General features: G+C 50.0%; 1 protein-coding gene across 1 annotated transcript in view; it reads right to left on the bottom strand.

Moving 5' to 3' along the window:
- LCP2 (lymphocyte cytosolic protein 2) overlaps positions 1 to 24,660 on the bottom strand; it is a 1,189,974-nt gene that overhangs the window by 20,589 nt on the left and 1,144,725 nt on the right. The window lies entirely within an intron of this gene.

Here is a 24,660-nt window from a genome sequence, read left to right as displayed (position 1 = left end):
TAGAGAGGGCGTCTGCCTTGACATTCTTAGTGCCCGGAAGAAAAGAGACCACAAAATCAAAACGTGTGAAAAACAAGGCCCACCCAGCCTGTCTAGGATTCAAGCGCTTGGCCGACTCCAGGTAAATCAAATTCTTGTGGTCAGTTAGGACCACGACTTGGTGTTTGGCTCCCTCCAACCAATGTCTCCACTCCTCAAATGCCCATTTCATGGCCAACAGTTCCCGATTCCTCACATCATAGTTACGTTCGGATGGGGAGAACTTTCGGGAAAAGAAAGCACAAGGATTAATTTTAGATGTCACAGGATCTTTTTGGGACAACACCGCTCCTGCACCAATCTCAGAAGCGTCCACCTCCACCTGAAACGGGAGTGAGACATCAGGTTGCCGCAAAACCGGAGCAGAAGTAAATCTTCGCTTCAGTTCCTGAAAGGAAGAAACAGCCTCCGGAGACCAATTCAGCACATCAGCACCCTTCCTAGTCAAATCCGTCAATGGCTTGGCAATACCAGAAAAATTAGCTATAAATTTCCGATAAAAATTAGCAAAACCCAAAAACTTCTGGAGGGCCTTCAAAGAAGTGGGCTGAACCCAATCATAAATGGCCTGTACCTTGGCCGGGTCCATTTCAATAGTTGACGGAGACAAAATAAATCCCAAAAATGAAATCCTCTGTACCCCAAAAAGGCATTTCGATCCCTTGACATACAGGGAATTCTCCCTCAAAATCCGGAACACAGTCCGAACATGTTCCACATGAGAGTCCCAATTCTTGGAGAAGATCAAAATATCATCCAGATAGATAATCAAAAATTTATCCACAAAGTCTCGGAATAAATCGTTCATGAAGCACTGGAAGACAGAAGGGGCATTAGTGAGCCCAAAAGGCATCACCAGGTACTCAAAATGTCCCTCCGGAGTATTAAACGCCGTCTTCCATTCATCCCCATGCTTAATGCGAATAAGATTATACGCCCCCTGAGGTCAAGCTTGGTAAACCAGCAAGCACCTTTAACTCTGGAGAATAGATCAGAAATCAAGGGTAACGGATACTGATATTTAACAGTAATTTTGTTGAGGGCACGATAGTCAATACAAGGCCTTAATGAACCATCCTTTTTAGCCACGAAAAAAAACCCAGCACCTAAGGGTGAAGAGGATGGTCTAATAGGACCCTTCTCCAATGCCTCCTTAATATAGGATCGCATAGCCTCGTGCTCGGGTACAGATAAATTGAAAAGCCGACCCTTGGGGAATTTACACCCCGGGTTCAGCTCAATTGCACAGTCATAACTCCTATGAGGAGGCAAAGACGCAGACTCATTCTCACTAAATACATCATAAAAGTCAGCCAAATAGTCAGGAACATCATGCGACTGGGGAGAGGTGGAGAAAACAGGAGCATCACTAAGGGCACACCGACAACCCCAACTCACCACAGACAAAGATTTCCAATCCAGAACTGGATTATGGATTTGCAACCAGGGAAACCCCAGAACAATGGTATCATGCAAATTATGCAACACCAAAAATCTGCAATTTTCTTGATGGTCTGGGGCGACCCGCATTACCACCTGGGTCCAAAACTGAGGTTTATTCTTCGCCAAACGAGTAGCATCAATACCCCTCAAAGGGATAGGCATCCGCAGAGGTGTCATAGGAAATCCACAACGTTTAGCAAATTCCAAGTCCATCAGGTTCAGAGCTGCTCCTGAATCCACAAAAGCCTTGGCGGAAAATGTGGACAGGGAGCAGATCAGAGTAATTGCCAGAGGAAACTTAGGTTGAACACCACCCACAGAAAACGTGTGTGCACAACGTTTCTCTCGTTTAGGGCAGACAGAAACAATATGCGAGGCATCTCCACAAAAAAAACACAGCTTATTACGCCTTCTGAACTCCTGACGTTGCGCCCTAGACAAAACTCTATCACATTGCATAGGTTCAGACATTTGTTCAACAGGTGGTAACATCTCTGGTGTAGTTTTGCGTTCACGTAAACGCCGATCCACCTGAATGGCTAATGACATAGAATCGTCAAGACCAGAGGGAACAGGAAATCCCACCATAGTATCTTTTACAGTTTCTGACAAACCCTTCCGAAAGAGGGCTGCCAAGGCACCATCATTCCAGGTAGTAAGGACCGCCCACTTTCGGAATTTTTGACAGTACAACTCTGCCGAATCCCGACCCTGGCTTAATGCCAACAGGATCTTTTCAGCCTGATCAATAACATTAGGTTCATCATACAACAACCCCAAGGCTTGAAAAAATGCGTCCAATCCTGGGGATCGCCGCGCAGCAAAGAGATGACAATTTTAACCTGCTGCGCGGAGTTCCCCGACGAGTTAGGCTTCAAGCCAAAAAATAATTTACAATTATTCTTGAAATTCAAGAATTTAGACCGATCCCCCAAAAATACATCAGGAGTAGGAATCTTTGGTTCAGCAGCATGTGAATGAGCAAGATAGGCGGAAATTCCCCTCACTTCAGCAGCGAGCTGCTCCACACGATCAGACAATTGCTTCATCTCCATTGAGAGAAAAATTCCCCCTAAGGCCTCAGAGATATAGAGGAAAAAATATGCACACAAAAAAAAAAAAAATTCTGACACTTTTCCTTTTTCTTTTTTTTTTTTGCTATCTTACAATTCTCTCCTGCTATTGAGTACCCTAGGATCTGCGGTATGGCTGGTGATTCTGTTATGATGAGTCACCAAAGGAGGAAAAAACCAAATACCAGCTAAGTCCAGAAAAACCAGAGAGGTTGGCAACTATTGGATTGCAGACCCCTGAACCTATCCACAACAACTAGCAGTAGCCGTGGGGGGGTTCCTACGGTTGCCCTAGACCCCTCGATCACAGCCGGAGAACTATATAGCCTAAAGACAGAAAGGGGAAAAACTAAACTGCCCCAGAGCAGACCCCAAAGCAATAGGCAGCCCCCACCATATAATGACGGTGAAGCAAGATGAAAACACTAACACAGATAGAAAGATAGGTTGAGCAAATGATGGGGCCCAAGCTATCTACATAGGACAGGATAGGAAACCTGCTGTCTGCCATCTGCAAAAACCCTATCAAAATGAGCCAACCGACTGATAGGAAAAACAGGCCCTGAAGTCGCTAGACTTCAAAAGACTATATCAGCACTCAGGTATATTCTGAAGACAGAGCAAAATATCAACAGGTCAGAGACAAAAATGGAGTCCAGCTCACCCCCGGCCGTGGATGGCAGAACTCCCAAAAAACAAGGCAAAACAAAAACAGAGCAGAAAAACTTAGCTTTGAGATGCAGGGATCAGACTGGTCTCCAAGAATCCACCAGCAGGAAATCACCAGCCAGGAAGAAGGGCGTCGGCAGCCTTATATCCAGTCCTCAATTCCAGCCACCCAGTCATCATCTAGCTGCCCATGTGTTTGGTAATCAGCCTCACTACCTTCCTTCACCAGAGGAGAGAGTTCATCAGACCTCAATGGTGAAGGGAAAAATGAACTCACAACAGCCACTGCTAGATGATTCTGCTGGTACATTGACCCAGAGCACTACATTGACCTCGCAGTCTATTGAGCCAAAATCTGACCCTGATGAAACTCAGGTGCCCCTTCCCGCATACTATACCACCTTACACGGTGACACAGAGGAAGGTAAAGAGGAAGGTGCAGATGACTTTGAAGAGGAGGTGATAGATGATCCAGTTCTTGACCCGGATTGGCATCCATTGGGGAAGGAGGGTGGCGCTGGCAATAGTTCAGATAAGGAGAAGGATCCACAGCAGGCATTGACATCGCAGCAGCGGTTATCTGGCAGGTCCGTAGCTGTCCAAAAATGTGGAACAAAAACTAAAAGAGTTGCAGGACAGCTTGGCCAGACGGTCAACTTAGCACAGCGTGCAAGGCCAGAAAATGTATACCATAGTAGAAAGAGTGCAGTGTGGCACTTCTTTGTCCAAAATACTACTGATGAGGCAAAGGTTACCTGTAAGAAGTGCGGAAGGACCTTTAGCCGAGGTAAACAACTCAGAAATTTGAATACCAGTTGCATGCTTAGACATTTAATCAACATGCACTTGCCAGCGTGGATGGACTACAAAACCTCAGGCAGCACATGTGCACCTGCTCTGACTGAAGGTAGCCAGCAATGCTCCATCACTTCCTCCACTGTAAGACCACCGTTAAGCACACCACCAGCACTAAATGTGGAGGTGTCGTCGCAAGGCCAAAGCACTCAGGGAATCACAATGGTTTTGCAACACAACACTGAATCTAGGCCATCACCACCAATACCATCACAAACCCCCTCTCACTCCGTCCGGTCGACTGCTACTTCCCCCACGTGCAGCTCTCCAGTCCAGCTCACCCTACCAGACACTCTGAGTAGGACAAGAAAGTACTCATCCTCTCATCTGCGCACACTGTGTTTGAACGCCTACATTGCCAAACTAATCTCATTAGAGATGATGCCCTACCGTTTGGTTGAAAGCGAAGCTTTCCGCGAGCTCATGGCCTACGCTGTCCCACGCTATGACCTACTTCTTTTCTCGAAAAGCCATCCCTGCCCTCCACCGACAAGTGAAAGAACGTATTGTCCATGCACTCAAGCAGTCAGTGAGTGGAAAGGTGCACCTCACAACAGATGCATGGACCAGTAGGCATGGCCAGGGCCGTTACGTGTACATCACTGCGCACTGGGTTAATGTGGTGGATACAGGCTCCACAGGGGACAGTGGCAGTGGAACAGTGCTGCCTAGCCCACAGTATAGGAAACAGTTGGCTGTAGGCTTTCGACCCTCCTCCTCCTCCATCAGCAAAAGCTCATCCACAGAGCGCAGTCGCACGAGCACTCCATCCACAGCTAGCAGTGTTGCACACAGGGTGTCCCACTAGCGAACAGCTAGTGGTAAGCGTCAGCAGGCTGTGTTAAAGATGATGTCTTTGGGCGACAACAGACACACCGCAGAGGTACTGGCCGACTACTTTCAGCGACAAACTGAGTCATGGCTGGGCAGTCTACATCTTGAGGCAGGCAAGATAGTCAGTGATAACGGCTGTAATTTTGTGGCAGCCATAGCCCGTGCAAAACTCACACACATACCTTGCCTGGCTCACACTTTGAACCTGGTGGTGCTATAAGATGTCTATCTATGAGGAATGGTTAGGTCCAAGAACTTCCTGCAGGAGACTAATTATGGTGTTTGGGAGTATCGCCTTTTCCGTGGGATTACTTTGGATAATCTTTGAAGGCTTTAAATCTGGACATGCTCACATCAATACACGTTTAAAGAGAGACTTGGCTGAAAACCAGTTGGTGAAGTATCATTGGACGGCAGCTAAAACACTCAATGAAACTGATTGTTGGTTGTGTACCCATGCTCCGGTTTCATCACAAGCCATGAAAATGATGGGAGTACCAGCAACATTAGAGGACATTGAAGCTGTTTTAAATTGTTCATATACCGACACAATTGGCTCCATGTGGTTTGGTGAGCCTCCACTTTTTATGCATAATAATTTTCTTTGGTCTACAGAAAAAGACTGTCCATGTCATGATTTTCGGATTTTATCTGCTGAGAAAAAACATACTGTGAGCTGTTAAATTGTGCATCAGCAGGCAGGACAGCCTTTGTGGTGTTACATTCACAACACTGCAGATGTGCAGCCTAATTCTTATGACACCTTTTTAGGTGTTAGTAAAGAATGTGAGAAGGCTGGAACAATTGTAACTGGCAGTCCAGCTAAACAATTAACATTTAAAAAGACCTCTGGTTGGTATGGTATTAAATGGGAAAAGTGGTATACTTATTTCAGTGCAGAAGGCTTTGGAGGGTTAAAATGCATGAATAATTTCATAAAAAATAAGACATTATGTGCTAAATTGAGTATGATAACAACACTGCTAGTGTCTGGCATGCATCAAACAAATATGATATGGCCAGAGAACTTATATTGGATATGTGGGAAATATGCTTACAAATGGTTACACAACAACTCATGGGGTACATGTTATGTGGGCATGGTTTTGGCTAGTACATATGTAATTCCTAAAGACAGTTTCCCATTGGACAAAACTTTTCCTCATTTAATGAAACGAGCACATGGGGAAAGAGGACACGCAGGGAAGTTAATATACAAATCTAATGCATATCAATTTTTAATTGCCATCGATTTTACACATATTGCCCGAGGTACTTTAAACTACAATTATACTGTATATGAGATTTGGCTCAATTAATTGACAACATCACAGAAGTATATGACAATACCTTTATAGCAATTGGAGAGGAATTGCAAATGTTACATCAACAAGCTGCTCAGACCGCAATTGTATTATATTACTTGACTGCTAGTATAGGCGGTTTATGTACTGTGGTAGGCCCTTCATGTTGTCATTTCATTTCAAGTGCAACAGACATAGACACAATAATTCAAGATCATATTGCGCAAGTAGAGACCTTGAAAGATAACTTTTGAGAACTCCACCAATCCAGCCTTCCTGAGTGGTTGGAGAAGCTTAGTCCAACATATTGGTTTCAGGGAATATTTGGATGGGTGGAAGGCTTATTATAATCTGTTCTATATATATTTGTATTACTAGTATTAGTGTATCTTGTTTTGAGACTTTGTATGTGTTGTTGTTCAATGTTTTGTAAGGTAGATACATCATCAGTAAATAGGTTACCTATACGGGATTGTTAATTAACTGGTTGTAACCATGGGGTGGAATGTAATCCTAGAGATTGATTTTTATATGGTTTCAATCAATTTAATATGATATATACTGTATCCTTACTTCTAGGGAGGTAAGCAAAAGGTCACTAAAACTTACTTAAGATAAAGGAATGTAAATTACTGGTCATTTGTTTATCCATCAACAAAGGACCATTGATATTCAAGGCAACTACCCTAATTAGATTGGGTGTGTTATCTTTCCCCATGGATCATCACCTAGTGAAATCTCATCTATTTGGCCTCAGGGGGTTGTCTCACTGGCATCCAAGGATAGATCAAAGCTTTTTAACTAAAGCCCCCCCCCCGTTACACACTGCGATATCGCTAGCAATATCGCTGCAAAGTCACCGATTTTGTGACGTTGCAGCGATATTACTAGCGATATCGCTGCATGTGATACTTACCTCTGACCCGCTCCCCCGCTGGTTATCGCTGATCGCGCGAGAAGCTGCTGGACCATTCCTCGTCGGTCACTTCCTGCGGCGCTTCCTGCATGCAGGATCGCCGCGTCTGACAGGTAAGTAGCGACCCCCGACCGCTGCGATGTCGCTAGCGAGATCTGCCTGAGTGGCAGCTCACTAGTGACCACCCAGCGATGCACCAGCGATCCTGACTGCGTCATATCGCTAGTCGGGATCGCTGGTGCATCGCTAAGTGTAACGGTACCCTAAGATACATTGGATGCTTTTTGGTATATAAGGAGGACTGATTATTGGAGAAGGGAGGAGATACAGAGACAGACAAGAAGGCATTGAACTTTCATCAGGCATTGGCGCTCCCTTCAGACTTTGGAGACGTCCAAAAGAACATTATTCTAATTCTGGGTTAGTTGCGCATACTATCCAGGATTAATATACGAAGCTAAGTATTTTTAATTACTCGCATTTACTAATTTTATTACTGTTTAATTTCCACTTTTTACTATTTGTAATCTTTTATTGTAACTGATCTTTTAGATTCTTGAGTAAAATAATAATTGATCACACAGTTTGTGCAAATCATTTCTTTTATCCATAACAAATCTTATAAATCATAAACCCATTAAAATACACATGCGCTCTGCTCAGACCAGCTCTCTGGGTCTGGATGTTGCTGCCACCTCTGGACCAGCAATGGTAGCGCAACCTGCTTTGCAGGAAACCACTCCAGAGGCTAAGTCCTCTCGCCACGCTACTGGGCATGCCCATGAGACGATCTCCCAGAGGAGATCGGGGGTCACGTGCTCAGGTCCTTGTCTTGATCTGATTGGCCCATCTCAGAGGTCTGGAAGGTCCCGGAAGCGCATGGCTATAAAAGGCTTGCATGACCACTCGGCCATGCGCTAGTATAGACTATACTTGCTATGTGTGAATGGTGACGGATGTATGATTCTGGTGACTGACTTATTATGAAACCCCTTCCCTCTGATATTACGCATGTGGTTAGGGAATTAGAATTATAGTCAGCGCCAGTCAGTGGCAAGCCATACGCCACAGTGCATACCGCACCGCTACACTAGCCTCCGATAGTGTTATGCCTCACGGTACTGTCGTACAGCGGCAGTAGTTACCACCACGCTGCAGTTTGCAGCACTTACCGGCGTCCGCGGTAGCGACGCCGCACACACGGTAGGTCAAGACGGACACCGTCCTCTGCCTTGGGCCATGTCCTGTGACCATATACCATGTGTGCATGCCAGCTGAGACCTGTGAAGCTAACAGGCTCGGCGTTTATGCTTTATTCATACTAAAGCGCCTCTGTAAATTTAACAGAGTCCGCTCTGCGCACCTCGGGTGACGTGTAACCCGAGCGCAGTATACAGCCATATAGCGAGTCTGCCATTACTCAGCAGCGGTTGTTACACCTACTGCACGATGGACCTCGGGCGGCGAACGCACTTCCTATTATTTATATTTAGTGCGTTCCGCCATCCCTAACATTATACTAGCACCAGGGTCTGGCTAGTAATGGCGGACCTGCAGCCGCTGCAGCGGTACTTTCAGCAGCTGGAGAGCAGGTTGGCGGTTATCAAGAGCTCCACCTCAGCTCCGAATGCTACAGTAGCCGCTGCTCAGGCAGTCGCAGAGTCTGTCTCACGTGTGCCCACACCTATGCCGACAATATCTCGCCTCCCGCTCCCCGACAAGTTTTCGGGTGACAGCGCCACCTGTCGGGGATTCGTGAGTGAGTGCTCTATCCAGCTTGAGTTACTGGCTGCACAGTTCCCTACAGAGCAGCCTAAGATGGGGTTTATTGTTTCTCTTTTTATCTGGCAGGGCATTAGAGTGGGCTACGCCATTGTGGGAGCGTGATGACCCCGTGGTTCAGGGCGCTGCTCAGTTCCTCGCGGATCTGAAGCAGGTATTTTTGGGACCACGGATCAAGCACGACACCTCTCTCCAATTATTGGCCCTAACACAGGGGTCTCTCTCGGTCAGCCATTATGCCGTCCGATTCTGGACATTGGCTTCCAAACTAGAGTGGCCTGATAAGGCACTCATCTCTGTGATTTGGAGAGGGTTAGCAGAGCATGTCAAAGATGCTCTAGCCACCAGAGAGGTCCCCACAAGTCTGGAGGAAGTGATTGCCATCTCCACCCACATTGATCTCCGGTTTACAGAGCGTGGGCTGGAACGTGCGCAATTCAGACGAAGGGTTAACTTGGCTCCCACCTTCTCAGAGCCGCTAAGATCTCCCGCACAGGAGCTTACATCCTCCGAACCTATGGAGGTGTCTCACGCCAACCCCAAGCCACGTCCGGTGCGAAGCTCTGCACGTTGTTACCAGTGCCGGCACTTTGGTTACTTGGCTAGCGCGTGTCCTCTGCGGTCGGAGAAACAATCACATCCAGTGGTCGTAGGTGGTGGTCTAACTAATATGAAAACCTTTTCCCCCTAAGCAGTATTCCGAGGAACCTTAGATAGCGGGGCCTCCACCTGGGAGGTAGAGGTTACTGTGGATTCCGAGGCTGAGGGGAACTTTATGTCCTCGACCTTCGCCCAGAAACCCGCTATTCCACTAGTGTTACTGCCCTAACCTCTGACCATCAGGGTGGTTAATGGTGCACCTTTGCCATCTCAGGTGACCCACCAGACAGCCCCACTCGGGCTCTCAATCTCACTCTCTCATCGTGAGATTCTGTCCCTGTTCATTTTGCCAGATGGCATCGACCAGGTGCTTCTCGGAGATCCCTGGCTCCATTGTCACTCCCCTCATATTGATTGGGCTTCGTGGAATATACTGAGTTGGAGCAAGGACTGTGAGGGAAGGTGCCTGAGGGGCAGTGTTCAGGTAGCTTCCACTGAAGTGCCCGCAGATCTCTCCGCGCTTCCTAAACCTTACCACCAGTACGCGGACGTCTTCTCTAAAAAAATCTGCGGAGACGCTCCCGCCGCACTGTCCTTACGATTGCCCGATAAATCTTCTGCCAGGCACGGAACCTTCTAGAGGCTGTGTGTATCCGCTGTCACTCCCTGAGACAGAGGCTATGTCTCAATATATCCAGGAGAACTTGGCTAGAGGTTTTATCAGAAAGTCAGTGTCGCCGGCTGGTGCAGGGTTCTTCTTTGTGCAGAAGAAGAGCGGAGAATTAGGTCCCTGCATTGACTACAGAGGTCTCAACGCCATAACAGTCAAAAACAAATACCCTCTCCCGTTGATTTCTGAGCTTTTTGACAGGTTGTGAGGGGCCCGGATCTTTACGAAATTAGATCTACGGGGGGCGTACAACCTGATCTGCATTAGCGAAGGAGACGAGTGGAAGACAGCCTTTAATACCAGGGATGGCCACTACGAATATCTGGTCATGCCCTTTGGCCTTTGTAATGCGCCTGCTGTCTTCCAGGATTTCGTCAACGACGTCTTCCGCGATATGCTCTCCACCTCGGTGGTGGTCTATCTGGATGACATCCTCATCTTTTCGCCAGATTTGACCTCCCACCGGAGAGATGTCTGCAGGGTTTTCGACCGTCTGTGGGCGAACTCTCTTTTCGCCAAGCTGGAGAAGTGCCAGTTTGAACAGGAGTCCTTGCCGTTCCTGGGCTACATCATCTTGGCCCAGGGGTTGGCTATGGATCTGGCCAAACTGCAAGCGGTAATGGACTGGCAGGAACCATACTCACTCAAAGCAGTGCAGCGCTTCCTAGGGTTCGTCAACTATTACCGCCAGTTCATACCTCACTTCTCCACACTGGTAGCTCCTTTGGTTGCTCTCACAAAGAAAGGAGCTAATCCTAACACTTCGTCTGAACAGGTCTTCAAGGCCTTCTGTCTCTAAAATCCCATTTTGCTGGCGCTCCCATCTTACACTGTCCCGATGTGGATAAACTGTTTATCCTGGAGGCAGATGCCTCTTCCGTCGGTGCAGGAGCAGTCCTTTTCCAGAAGGGTGCTCAAGGTCGGAAGCATCCCTGCTTCTTCTTCTCTAAGACCTCACCGGTGGAGAAGAATTACTCCATCGGGGACAGGGAGCTGCTAGCAATGAAGTTGGTCTTTTCCAAGTGGAGACAACTCCTGGAGGGAGCCTGGTTTCCCTTCCAGGTGTATACGGACCATAAAAATCTGGTCTATTTACAAACGGTCCAGCGCTTGAACTCTCGACAAGCTAGGTGATCGCTCTTCTCCCACTTCACCTTGCACTCTCTCTCTGGAGAGAAGAACGTCTGTGCGGATGCTCTCTCACGTTCGGAGATCTCAGCGGAGGAAGGGGAGGCTGAGCCATGGCTAATTCTCCCTTTGGAGAGCTTTACGACCATGGCTCCAGTGACTCTCGAGTCAGTGCCACCGGGAAAGACATTTGTGCCTCCTCAGATACAGCCAGAGGTTCTCGCGTGGGCACATGTGTCCAGGGTGGGTGGTCACCATAGCGAACCATAGAACTCCTGGCAAAGTTGTATCAGTGGCCGCACATGGCTCGAGATACCAAGGAATTCATACAAGCATGCGTCTCGTGTGCACGGAACAGGTCCTCTAGACAGAGGCTGGCTGGGTTATTGTATCCTCTGCCGGTGGCGGATAGACCTGGGAGATGGTTGGCATGGATTTTGTGGTTGGCCTGCCCAAGTCTGGTGGCAGTACGGTCATCTGGGTGGTCACCGACCATTTTTCTAAAACGGTGCATCTGGTGCCATTCGCCACGGTTGCCTTCCGCTCGTGGTCTTGCCACACTGTTCATAAAACATGTATTCCGTCTGCATGGCATGCCGGACAAAATTGTTAGTGATTGAGGCCCCCAGTTCGCGTCCCGGTTTTGGAGGGAGCTCTGCAGCCTACTCAGCATTGAGCTAAATCTGTCCTCAGCTTACCCTCCCGAGACGAACGGCTTGGTTGAGAGAGCCAACCAAACCTTGGTCACGTACCTGCAGCATTTCATCTCTGCCAGGCAGGATGACTGGGCATCCTTGCTACCATGGGCTGAATTTGCCCTGAATAATGCAGTGGCTGATTCCACTGGTCAGACGCCGTTCCTTCTAAATTACGGCCAACATCCACGCGTTCCTGTCCCGATGCCAGTGTCCTCTGCTGGCTCCAGGGTGGCAGACTGGGCAGTGGAGGCTCGCGACATTTGGGATCACACTCAGGATGCTATTCGTGCCTCTAAAGAAAGAATGGGGGCATCCGCCGACACACATCGACAATCCGCTCCAACCTTTTCCCTGGGCGCCTTGGTGTGGCTCTCTGCTCGAAACATCAAGCGGCGGGCCAAGTCCACCAAGTTCGCGCCGCGATACATCGGACCTTTTAAGATTCTCGAGCGAATCAGATCGGTGGTCTACCGCCTGGCTCTTCCTCCACATTTAGCCATTTCTGACGTTTTGTACGTGTCCCTTCTCAAACCTGTTCACATGGCCCGGTTCTCTGAGTCATCTGCCGGGTCATCTGACTTGTCTTCGGACGAGTTTGAGGTTAACGCCATTGTGGGACGCAGGATTGTGCATGGCAAAAAGTTTTATTTGGTGGACTGGAAGGGTTATGGTTCAGAGGCCCAGACCTGGGAGCCAGTGGAGAACATCCACGCTCCGCTCCCGATCGTGGCCTTTGAGCATAGCGAGGCTCAGGGGGGGCCAATGTTAGGCGTCGGATTCCTGCAGCTGCACAGCAGGAATCCAGAGCCATACATCCAGCGGTCTCCCATTCCTTTCCGACTGCTCAGGGACCTGCACAGCAATCTCGGCGATCCAGGCGCTCTGCTCAGACCAGCTTTCTGGGTCTGGATGTTGCTGCCACCTCTGGACCAGCAATGGTAGCACAACCTGCTTTGCAGGAAACCACTCCAGAGGCTAAGTCCTCTCGCCACGCTACTGGGCATGCCCATGAGACGATCTCCCAGTGCAGATTGGGGGTCACGTGCTCAGGTCCTTGTCCTGATCTGATTGGCCCATCTCAAAGGTCTGAAAGGTCCCGGAAGCACATGGCTATAAAGGCTCGCATTGCCGCTCGGCCATGTGCTAGTATAGACTATACTTGCTATGTGTGAATGGTGACGGATGTATGATTCTGGTGGCTGACTTATTATGAAACCCCTTCCCTCTGATATTACGCATGTGGTTAGGGAATTAAAATTATATTCAGTGCCAGTCAGTGGCAAGCCATACGCCACAGTGCATACCGCACCGCTACACTAGCATCTGATAGTGTTATGCCTCACGGCACTGTCGTACAGCGGCAGAATTTACCACCACGCTGCAGTTTGCAGAACTTACCGGCGTCCGCGGTAGCAACGCTGCACGCATGGTAGGTCAAGACGGACACCGACCTCTGCCTTGGGCCGTGTCCTGTGACCATATACCGTGTGTGCATGCCAGCTGAGACCTGTGAAGCTAACAGGCTCAGCGTTTATGCTTTATTCATACTAAAGCGCCTCTGTGAATATAACACAGTCCGCTCTGCGCACCTCGGGTGACGTTTAACCCGACCGCAGTATACCGCCATATAGCGAGTCTGCCATTACTCAGCAGCGGTTGTTACACCTACTGCACGATGGACCCCGGGCGGCAAACGCACTTCCTATTATTTATATTTAGTGTGTTCCGCCTTTCCTAACATAGACTGTATAGAGCTGTACGCTTCTGATACAGTACCATATATCTGCTGGTATTTTGGGCCCATTTTCCAAAACATGAGGAAGTATGGTGGAAGAGGACGCGGATGTGGGGGGGGCCACCGGGTACTGATGTTGGTGGTGGTGCATCTGCTGGTAGTGCCAAAAACACAATAGCAGCTAATGCAGGAGGTGTTGAGCCTGCATCATGGTGTAGCTCTGGAAGGCCTGTAAGGCTCCATTTTCTGGGAGTAGGTAGACTGCTTTTAAAGTCAGAGCATCAGGAACTGTTTTTGGCTTACATTGCTGAAACAGCCTCCAGCTCTATCGCCTCCTCTTCTGAAGTTTAAAAAAATGCAAGCACTGAGTCATAAGTGCAGGCTTCTGGTCAGGAGCAACCCCTTTCCTTGTGTCCTTCACCCACACCAAAAGTGAAGGATGCGGTAGCACACACTTCAGATTACTCAATGGAGCTCTTTTCACATACCATGCCTGCGTTAATTAAAAATGGGGCCCATAATATACTGGAGCATTCCAAATGGGGGACATCAGACACTGGAGCAGCATTTACGGGGCCCATTATACACTCGAGCATGAGAAATGGGGCCCATTATATATGGAGCATTATAAGGGCCCATCATACACTGGAGCATCATCCATGAGGCCCATCATATACTGGAGCATTCCAGATTGGGGACATCAGACACTGGAGCAGCATTTACGGGGCCCATTATACACTGGAGCATGAGAAATGGGGCGCATTATATATGGAGCATTATTAGGGCCCATCATACACTGGAGCATCATCCATGAGGCTCATCATATACTGAAGCATTGTAAAGAGGCAGATCAGACACTGGAGCAGCATCTATGGGGCCCATCATACACTGGAGCATCATCCATGAGGCACATCATATACTGAAGCATTGTAAATGGGGCAGATCAGACACTGGAGCAGCATCTATGGAGCACATTATACACTGGAGCATTAGAAATGGGGCCCATTATATATGGAGCATTATTAGGGCCCATCATACACTTGAGCATCATCCATGAGGCCCATCATATACTGGAGCATTCCAGATTGGGGACATCAGACACTGGAGCAGCATTTACGGGGCCCATTATACACTGGAGCATGAGAAATGGGGCGCATTATATATGGAGCATTATTAGGGCCCATCATACACTGGAGCATCATCCATGAGGCTCATCATATACTGAAGCATTGTAAAGAGGCAGATCAGACACTGGAGCAGCATCTATGGGGCCCATCATACACTGGAGCATCATCCATGAGGCACATCATATACTGAAGCATTGTAAATGGGGCAGATCAGACACTGGAGCAGCATCTATGGAGCACATTATACACTGGAGCATTAGAAATGGGGCCCATTATATATGGAGCATTATTAGGGCCCATCATACACTGGAGCATCATCCATGAGGCCCATCATATACTGGAGCATTCCAGATAGAGGACATATGCTAATTATGCAAATTGTCTCTTCAGAGAGGAAGAGGACTAGAACTCTAGTGCCACCTATTGGAGGTAGCAATCCTAAAAGTCAATGTTGACCCTTTAACGAGCCTAGTTACATGACTTAGGATAAAAGCCAAGCCAGAATCTCCATTTGCAGACACTGTGTTTCGGGGTACTGCCCCTCATCAGTGCAAAGTGGGAGAAGATCTGGTTTGGCTGTGAGAGAGGCGTCTGACCGATATCCAAGAAGTATCATTTCTCCTTGCGGAGAATAACATGCTAAGCATGTCGAGGTGAGGAGACTTAAAGTCGCAATGCTCCTCTGGGAAATATGCTAATTATGCAAATTGTCTCTTCAGAGAGGAAGAGGACTAGAACTATAGAGGACATCAGACAATGGAGCAGCATTTATGGGGCCCATTATACACTGGAGCATTAGAAATGGGGCCCATTATATATGGAACATTATTTGGGCCCATCATACACTGGAGCATCATCCATGAGGCTCATCATATACTGGAGCATTGTAAATGGGGCAGATCAGACACTGGAGCAACATCAATGGGGCACATTATACACTGGATAGTGTTGAGCATTCCGATACCGCAAGTATCGGGTATCGGCCGATATTAGCTGTATCGGAATTCCGATACTTAGTTCCGATACTTTTTTCATATCGAATACCGGAATCGGAAGTTCCCATAATGCTAGGAGCCCGCTCGATTTGATTCAGCCAATGAGGATCCTCAGAAGTGTGGGCATATCCTGTTAGGTATGTAGGCATGTTAACTACTGGCATGGCTGTGATTGGCTGCTGAAATGATGTCATGATGCACTATAAAAAGCGCTGCAGCCACCATTTCTGGTCACTCTGCTGTGAATTCAGTTAGGGACAGGCTGCTGTTGAAGACTGTGAGGGACAGTTAGAAATAGCGATTCTACAAAACATATAGTGCTTAACCCAGGCTACATAAACCACCACTGTAGCTTGCTTTTCCCTAGCAGCGCTGTTTTCACAGCTGTCTGCAAGGGCTGTGTGAGTGCAGACCCACGCTGTGTAGTGTGTCCTGCAGGCACGTCTGCTTGTAGGCCGGCCAGCGTGTGTCTCTGCCTCATACACATTTTTCTTTTATTGCTGCTTTTTTTTTTCTCCTGTATAGTGTGCTTCCATACGTATCCATATACGTTGGTTGCAAACACTAAAGGAGTGGACAGCGGAGCCTTTCAGCAGCCTTTCAGTGCTATAGCCCATTTCTCTGCACTGTTTTTGGCTGTCTGATAGGTCTCTCTATGTGTGAGTGCAGCTCACGTTGCAGTGAGTTCTACAGCCACCGCTAGCTGTAGTCCGCTCAGCGTGCGTCACTGCCTCATACATAATCCTTTTTTTGCAGCTAATTTAGCCAGATTTTTGCTCCTATATTAGTGTGCTTCCAACCGCATCCATTGTCATTGGTTGGTTGCAAACACTATATAGGATTAGATAGAGGAGCCTTTTTGCGGGCTTGTGCCCTTCAGGGCCAGCCAGGCTAGTATCACCCTATTTTTTGGAGCCTCATCAATTGCATTGTAGGTTAGCTTCCTGCATTGTAATCGCTCCAAAAAGTTTTTGATACTATAGCTTTCAAACTTTGGTCACATCCTTTCCTTTCCCCCCACCCAAAAAAAAGGAAATAAAGTTCACCAAACACTCCACTTTACAGTTGTCTAGGCCACATTAGATCATATTAAAGTGTAGTACACACACTCTTAGCCAAATTAGTGTTTCTTATACTGGTTAGGCCGGTTTCACATTCGCGCTTTTGAGCGCAGCGATGGCCTGCGCACGGCCGCCGCTAAGCCCCGCCCCCTGCCCCGCCTCCACCGGTATCTCCGCCTCCGGGCGCATGACATTGCATGCATCGTGCGTCCCCTATCTTCATCACAGAGGGCGCAGGCCGTGCGCAGTCTGCGCACAGTCTGCGTTTGGCGGCGCATGCGTCCTTTTGACGGTGCGCCGAGCACAACCAAAATGCAACAGGTTGCGTTTGGCGCTGCTCGGCGCACCGTCAAAAGGACACATGCGCCGCCAAACGCAGACTGTGCGCAGACTGCGCACGGCCTGCACCCTCTGTGATGAAGATAGGGGACGCACGACGCATGCAACGTCATGCGCACGGAGGCGGAGATACCGGTGGAGGCAGGGCAGGGGGCGGGGCTTAGCGGCGGCCGTGCGCAGGCCGTCGCTGCGCTCAAAAGCGCGAATGTGAAACCGGCCTTAGCAGGTGTTCAGGAATAAGAACACTAAGCCACCCCTTTTTTACTTTTCTGCCTATCTTTATCAGTCTACCAAGATGAAGAAGGCAGGGAGTAAGGCACGTGGTCGTGGCCGTGGAGTTTCAGCAGGGAGAGGACGGGGGGATTCAGCAGGGAGAGGACGTGGGGATTCGGTATCTGCTGCGGCCACCAGTGACCCGGCATCCCCCACTTTTACCAGGCAACAGTCCTTCATGCGCAGCTTTGTAGGACCTCACCGTACCCCACTGCTGCGTGACGAACAAATTGAAGCCGTTGTCGGATGGATGGCAGCTAACACATCCACTTCAATGACTTCCGCATCCTCCCAAGGCCAGAGCACTGAAGAGCAATCATCTGTCTCTTCATCACCTGCCAAATTGCCCAGGCAGTCTGAGAGCCCTGGACAGGAGCCATCTCAATCTTTACTTCTGTTCTCAGAATCTGTTGGCTTGGAAAGAGGTGGCCAGCCAAGCAGCATTCTAGAGCGTGAAGAAGAGGGAGTATGCAGTGATGCGCAACTGCTTTGTCCCTCTGAATCTGAAGAGGCGGGTGGGCCAGTGCCTATGGTCAGCACACCTCAGTATGCATCAGATGATGATGAGACTCAGTTGCCAATTTCTGGTGCGTACGGTGCTGGCGAGACAACCCAGGACCAGCCAGTGCTTGAAGAGGGGAGTGGAGATGATGAGGTCCTTGACCCATCATGGCGTCAGCCACAGGAAGGTGGTGGGAGGAGCGCTGAGGAAGAGATTCCCCGAACGGCCAAAAGAGGAGGGAGAGGGTGGGGGCAGACTTGGTTGCCTGTAGCCTCCACTTTGGCACCCGTGAGGAGCAATCCTCTTCCAAAACACAAAACGGGCGCTCCCAGGACTTGCAGTGCGTGGTCTTTTTTTGACACAGTTGCAGATGACATTTGCTTTGTCAAATGCAAGCTGTGTCATCAGAAAGTGAAACGAGGGAAAAATGTGACCAACCTCAATACCACAAATATGTGGAAACATGTGCGTACCAAGCACGAGGTGGAGTTACACAGACACACTGAAGATGTAGGCCAACCTTCAGCAGCACCTACCACCTCTTCAGCTCGTGTTGGGGCCTCTTCCTCCAGCTCACACACAGCTGGTTCGGCTTCCTCACTGGAACGCCATGGAAGAACCACTGCCACTGTTGTCCAGAGACCCAGTGAAATTCCACCCACTGAACCACGTTCGCAGTCATCAGCACACTCCCAGGCCACTCACCAGCAATCGGTAGCACAGGCATGGGAGAAAAAGCGGCCATACTCGGCAAACCATCCCCGAGCACTGGCTCTGAATGCCAGCATTGCCAAACTACTGGCCCTTGAGATGCTGTCATTCAGGCTGGTGGAGACTGACACCTTCCGGAACTTTATGTCATTGGCAGTTCCACAATACAATGTGCCCAGCCGCTTTTATTTCAGCAGGCAAGCTGTCCCTGCCCTGCAAAAGCATGTGGAGGGAAAAATTAAAAATGCGCTACTAAATGCCGTCAGTAGCAAGGTCCACCTGACCACCGATGCGTGGACCAGTAGCCATGGACAGGGACGATACCTTTCCCTCACTGCCCATTGGGTCAATGTTGTGGAGCCGGGTACAGATCTAGAGAGTGGCTCTGTACGTATTCTGCCAACTCCAAGGATTGCAGGAACGCAGTCTGTACATATTGAGTCCTCCTCCTACTCTAGTTCCTCGGAATCAGCACTGCGTGAGCCTGTTAGGCCAGATATGAGCACAGGTGTGGCCAAACGTCAACAGGCCGTCCTTAAATTAATTTCTTTGGGGAATCGGAGGCACACAGCACAGGAGCTCTGGAATGCCATCAAGCAGGAGAGCGATGTGTGGTTTGTGCCAGCGAATCTCCAGCCAGGTTTGGTAGTGAGTGACAATGGCCGAAATCTAGTGGCAGCTCTGGGCCTAGGCAACCTCACTCACATACCATGTCTGGCACACGTGCTCAATTTGGTCGTGCAGAGCTTTCTGAGGGACTATCCGGATCTTGATGCACTGCTGCACAAGGTTCGCCTAGAGTGTGCTCACTTGCGGCGTTCCAGCATGGCAAGATCGCGCATTGCATCTCTGCAACACCGATTCCGCCTGCCAGAACATCGCATCATATGTGACCTCCCCACCAGGTGGAATTCAACGTTACATATGTTGGAGCGGTTGTGTGAGCAGCAGGCAGCAGTAATGGAGTACCAGCTGCATCAGGCGCAAACAAGTCGCACTGTGCGCCGGACACACTTCACCACCACTGAGTGGGCCACTATGAGGGACATCTGCCAAGTTTTGCGTGCCTTCGATGACTCCACGCGGATGGCCAGTGCAGATGATGCACTAATCAGCATGACTGTCCCCCTCATCTGTCTGCTTCAAAAAACCTTACAAGCACTAAGTGAGGAGGTTTTTGAAGAGGTCGAGGATGAGCAGTCAGAAATGCCATCTGCTTCTGGCAAGTCTGCGCAACGTGCTTCCACACAAAGGCCCAGGCAGGGGACACTTAGTGAGGAGGATGACGAGGAGTCAATGGAAGAGGAGGAACACATCTCTCCAGAGGAGGTAGGTACACAAGGCTCTAGTAGTCAGTGTGTACAGCGAGGGTGGGGTGATGCTGAGCAGGCAGAGATGCTGCCTCAAGCTGGGGACAGCGTTTCCGGTCCAGTTGGCAGTCTGCAGCACATGGTTGATTTCATGCTGCAGTGCTTGTTAAATGACCGCCGCATCGCCAACATTCTCCACACGGCTGATTATTGGGTGTACACCCTCCTAGATCCTCGCTACCGGGACAACTTACAAAGCCTCATACCACAGTTGAACCGGGAGCGAAAAATGCGGGAGTACCAAGAAACACTTGTGCAGGCCATCATGTTCTCCATTCCCCACACAAGTGTTGCTGGTAGTGCTTTTCAAACCAGCCATGTGGGTAGAGGCAGTGGAGGAAGCTCTGCACAAAGAGGTAGCAGAGGCAGTGCCGCAGGACAAGGCAAGGCCAGTATGGCCCAAATGTGGAAAAGTTTTGTGGGACCGCCACAAACGGCTACACCATCACAGACGGCTCCAGTCAGCAGGAGGCAACGTTTCCGTCAGATGGTGACAGACTACTTGTCGTGCCCTGTTAGTGTTCTCCCAGACGGCTCTTCCCCGTTCAAGTATTGGGTCTCTAAGCTGGATACATGGCCAGAGCTTAGCCAGTATGCATTGGAGGTGCTGGCTTGCCCTGCTGCCAGTGTATTATCGGAACGTGTCTTTAGTGCTGCAGGTGGTGTGGTAACAGACCGTCGCACGCGACTATCCGCCGATAATGTTGACCGGCTTACTTTTGTGAAAATGAACAAGGCCTGGATCTCACCTGAATTTGCCAGTCCTCTTCCAGAATAAATAATTGGCTGGCAACAGGATCCAGCTCTCCTGTTGTGTTCATGTTTCTATGACCTGAACTTTATTTCCTGGGCTACAGCAACGCCCGTTGTTGCTCAGAAGTGCTGTCCGCACAGACAAAACACTTGCTCATGTGTAAGTGGGGTTCGGTAACGTCAGCTGATCCCCTGCTGTGTGTATGGCAAAGTGTCCTGCTCCCTCCACAGTCAAACAACCTCAGATTTACACCTGGCTCCAAGTAGGCCTCGGCCTACTACCTCATTTTCCCTGGGCTACAGCAACGCCCGTTGTTGCTCAGAAGTGCTGTCCGCACAGACAAAACACTCGCTCATGTGTAAGTGGGGTTCGGTAACGTCAGCTGATCCCCTGCTGTGTGTACGGCAAACTCTCCTGCTGCCTACAACTTCTGACTACCTCTGATTTAATATGTTCTCTGATTTGCCCTCTGTCTCCACTCTGTTTTGAGTATTTCCTCCGGCCTACAACACCGCCTGTTTCTGCTGTCAAGTGCCGTCTGCACAATCCACACATGTTCCTGTGTTACTGGGGTTCTGTTACGTCAGCAGATCCCCCAATGTGTGTCCGCCACTGTCTCCTGCGCTGTCCACCTTCCCACTGCAAGCGGTGGGAATGTGGACAGAGCAGGAGACAGTGGCAGACACACATCAGGGGATCTGCTGACATTACAGAATCCCAGTAACACAGGAACACGTGTGGATTGGGCAGACGGCTACTGTACGCATAAACTGGCGGTGTTGGTGGTCACGTGAAATCCTGGAAACAGAGTGGAGACAGATGCCTAATTGGAGCACGTTGACAGCTAGTTGTAGCCTACAAACAATCTAAAACTGCCACCAAGTAGGCCTCGGCCTGCACCCTGGTTCTCCCTGGGCTCCAACAACGCTAGTTGGTGCTCGGAAGTGCTGTCCACACAGAAAAAGACACTTGTTCATGTGAAAGTGGGGGTCAGTAATGTCAGCTGATCCCCTGCTGTGTGGAGGGCAAACTGCTGCTGCCTCCAAATTCAAACAACGTCTTATCTTAAACTGCCTCCAAGTAGGCCTCAGCCTACAAAATGACTATCCCTGGGCTCCAACATCGCCAGTTGTTGCTCGGAAGTGCCGTCCACACAGAAAAACACACTCGTTCATGTGAAAGTGGGGGTCAGTAACGTCAGCTGATCCCCTGCTGTGTGGAGGGCAAAGTGTCCTGCTCCCTCCAAAGTCAAAATACCTCAGCTTTACACCTGGCTCCTGGTAGGCCTCGGCCTGCACCATGATTGTCCCTGGGTTCCAACAACGCTAGTTGGTGCTCGGAAGTGCTGTCCACACAGAAAAACACACTCATTCATGTGAAAGTGGAGGTCAGTAACGTCAGCTGATCCCCTGCTGTGTGGAGGGCAAAGTGTCCTGCTCCCTCCAAAGTCAAAATACCTCAGCTTTACACCTGGCTCCTAGTAGGCCTCGGCCTGCACCATGATTGTCCCTGGGTTCCAACAACGCTAGTTGGTGCTCGGAAGTGCTGTCCACACAGAAAAACACACTTGTTCATGAGAAAGTGGGGTTCGGTAACATCAGCTGATCCCCTGCTGTGTGGAGGGCAAACTGCTGCTGCCTCCAAATTGTAACTACTTCAGATTTAAACATTCTCTGATTTGGCCTCTGTCTCCACTCTGTCTCTAGTATTTCCCCTGACCTCCGACACCGCCAGTTCCTGCTCACAGTTGCCGTCCACGCATTCCACACTTGTTCCTGTGTTCCTGGTGTTCTGTAACGTGAGCTGATCCCCCAATGTGTGTCCGGCACTGTCTCCTGCGCTGTCCACCTTCCCACCGCAAGTGGTGGGAATGTGGACAGAGCAGGAGACATTGGCAGACAAACATCAGGGGATCTGCTGACATTACAGAACACCAGTAACACAGGAACACGTGTGGATTGGGCAGACGGCTACTGTACGCATAAACTGGCGGTGTTGGTAATCACGTGAAATCCTGGAAACAGAGTGGAGACAGATGCCTAATTGGAGCACGTTGACAGTCTGTTGTAGCCTACAAACAATCTAAAACTACCACCAAGTAGGCCTCGGCCTACACCATGATTGTCCCTGGGCTCCAACAACGCCAGTTGGTGCTCGGCAGTGTCTTTGGCACGGGGACTCCCTGTTGCCCAGCCTGGTTCCAGCACGCCTGCTGTTTCCGGGTAGTGTCAAGGTCATTATGCCACCAATCCGTTGTCCTGTCGTCTTGCGGCCGGGTTAGCCGACTCTACGGTGCCTGCAGTTTAGGTGACTCCTATGTGGGCTGCGGGAACTGGCACTGAAGGCTGGATCCGTAGTGCCAATGGGACATGGACCCCCTGTAGGACTGTGGGTTTCAGTAACTGTGGCCAGCTTGCGGCCTGGCTACTTTGCTTTCAATGGGTACCTTCTGCTACCCACCCGGGTTCCAGCACTGTCTGCTGGTTCTCGCCAGAGCCTTTGGCCTAGGTGCCTCCATCTCGGTATCCGAGGTCCAGCACCGTCAGCTGGTCCTTGGTAGTGCTTTCTAGCACAGGTACCTCCTGCCTAGTAACCGTGGTCCAGCACCGTCAGCTGTTCCTCGGTAGTGCCATTGGCTCTTGTAGCTTTTGCTACCCATCTGGGTTCCAGCACCGTCAGCTGGTTCTCTTCAGTGTCTTTGGCACGGGGACTCCCTGTTGCCCAGCCTGGTTCCAGCACGCCTGCTGTTTCCGGGTAGTGTCAAGGTCACTATGCCACCAATCCGTTGTCCTGTCATCTTGCGGCCGGGTTAGCCGACTCTACGGTGCCTGCAGTTTAGGTGACTCCTATGTGGGCTGCGGGAACTGGCACTGAAGGCTGGATCCGTAGTGCCAATGGGACATGGACCCCCTGTAGGACTGTGGGTTTCGGTAACTGCGGCCGGCTTGCGACCTGGCTACTTTGCTTTCAATGGGTACCTTCTGCTACCCACCCGGGTTCCAGCACCGTCAGCTGGTTCTCGGCAGTGTCTTTGGCACGGGGACTCCCTGTTGCCCAGCCTGGTTCCAGCACGCCTGCTGTTTCCGGGTAGTGTCAAGGTCATTATGCCACCAATCCGTTGTCCTGTCGTCTTGCGGCCGGGTTAGCCGACTCTACGGTGCCTGCAGTTTAGGTGACTCCTATGTGGGCTGTGGGAACTGGCACTGAAGGCTGGATCCGTAGTGCCAATGGGACATGGACCCCCTGTAGGACTGTGGGTTTCGGTAACTGCGGCCGGCTTGCGGCCTGGCTACTTTGCTTTCAATGGGTACCTTCTGCTACCCACCCGGGTTCCAGCACTGTCTGCTGGTTCTCGCCAGAGCCTTTGGCCTAGGTGCCTCCATCTCGGTATCCGAGGTCCAACACCGTCAGCTGGTCCTTGGTAGTGCTTTCTAGCACAGGTACCTCCTGCCTAGTAACCGTGGTCCAGCACCGTCAGCTGTTCCTCGGTAGTGCCATTGGCTCTTGTAGCTTTGCTACCCATCTGGGTTCCAGCACCGTCAGCTTGTTCTCGGCAGTGTCTTTGGCACGGGGACTCCCTGTTGCCCAGCCTGGTTCCAGCACGCCTGCTGTTTCCGGGTAGTGTCAAGGTCACTATGCCACCAATCCGTTGTCCTGTCGTCTTGCGGCCGGGTTAGCCGACTCTACGGTGCCTGCAGTTTAGGTGACTCCTATGTGGGCTGCGGGAACTGGCACTGAAGGCTGGATCCGTAGTGCCAATGGGACATGGACCCCCTGTAGGA

The sequence above is a fragment of the Dendrobates tinctorius genome, unplaced genomic scaffold (genome assembly GCF_039654945.1).
Source record: "Dendrobates tinctorius isolate UK_male_01 unplaced genomic scaffold, ASM3965494v1 ptg000036l, whole genome shotgun sequence".
Lineage (NCBI taxonomy): Eukaryota > Metazoa > Chordata > Amphibia > Anura > Dendrobatidae > Dendrobates > Dendrobates tinctorius.
This window is presented reverse-complemented; position numbering and strand designations above follow the sequence as displayed.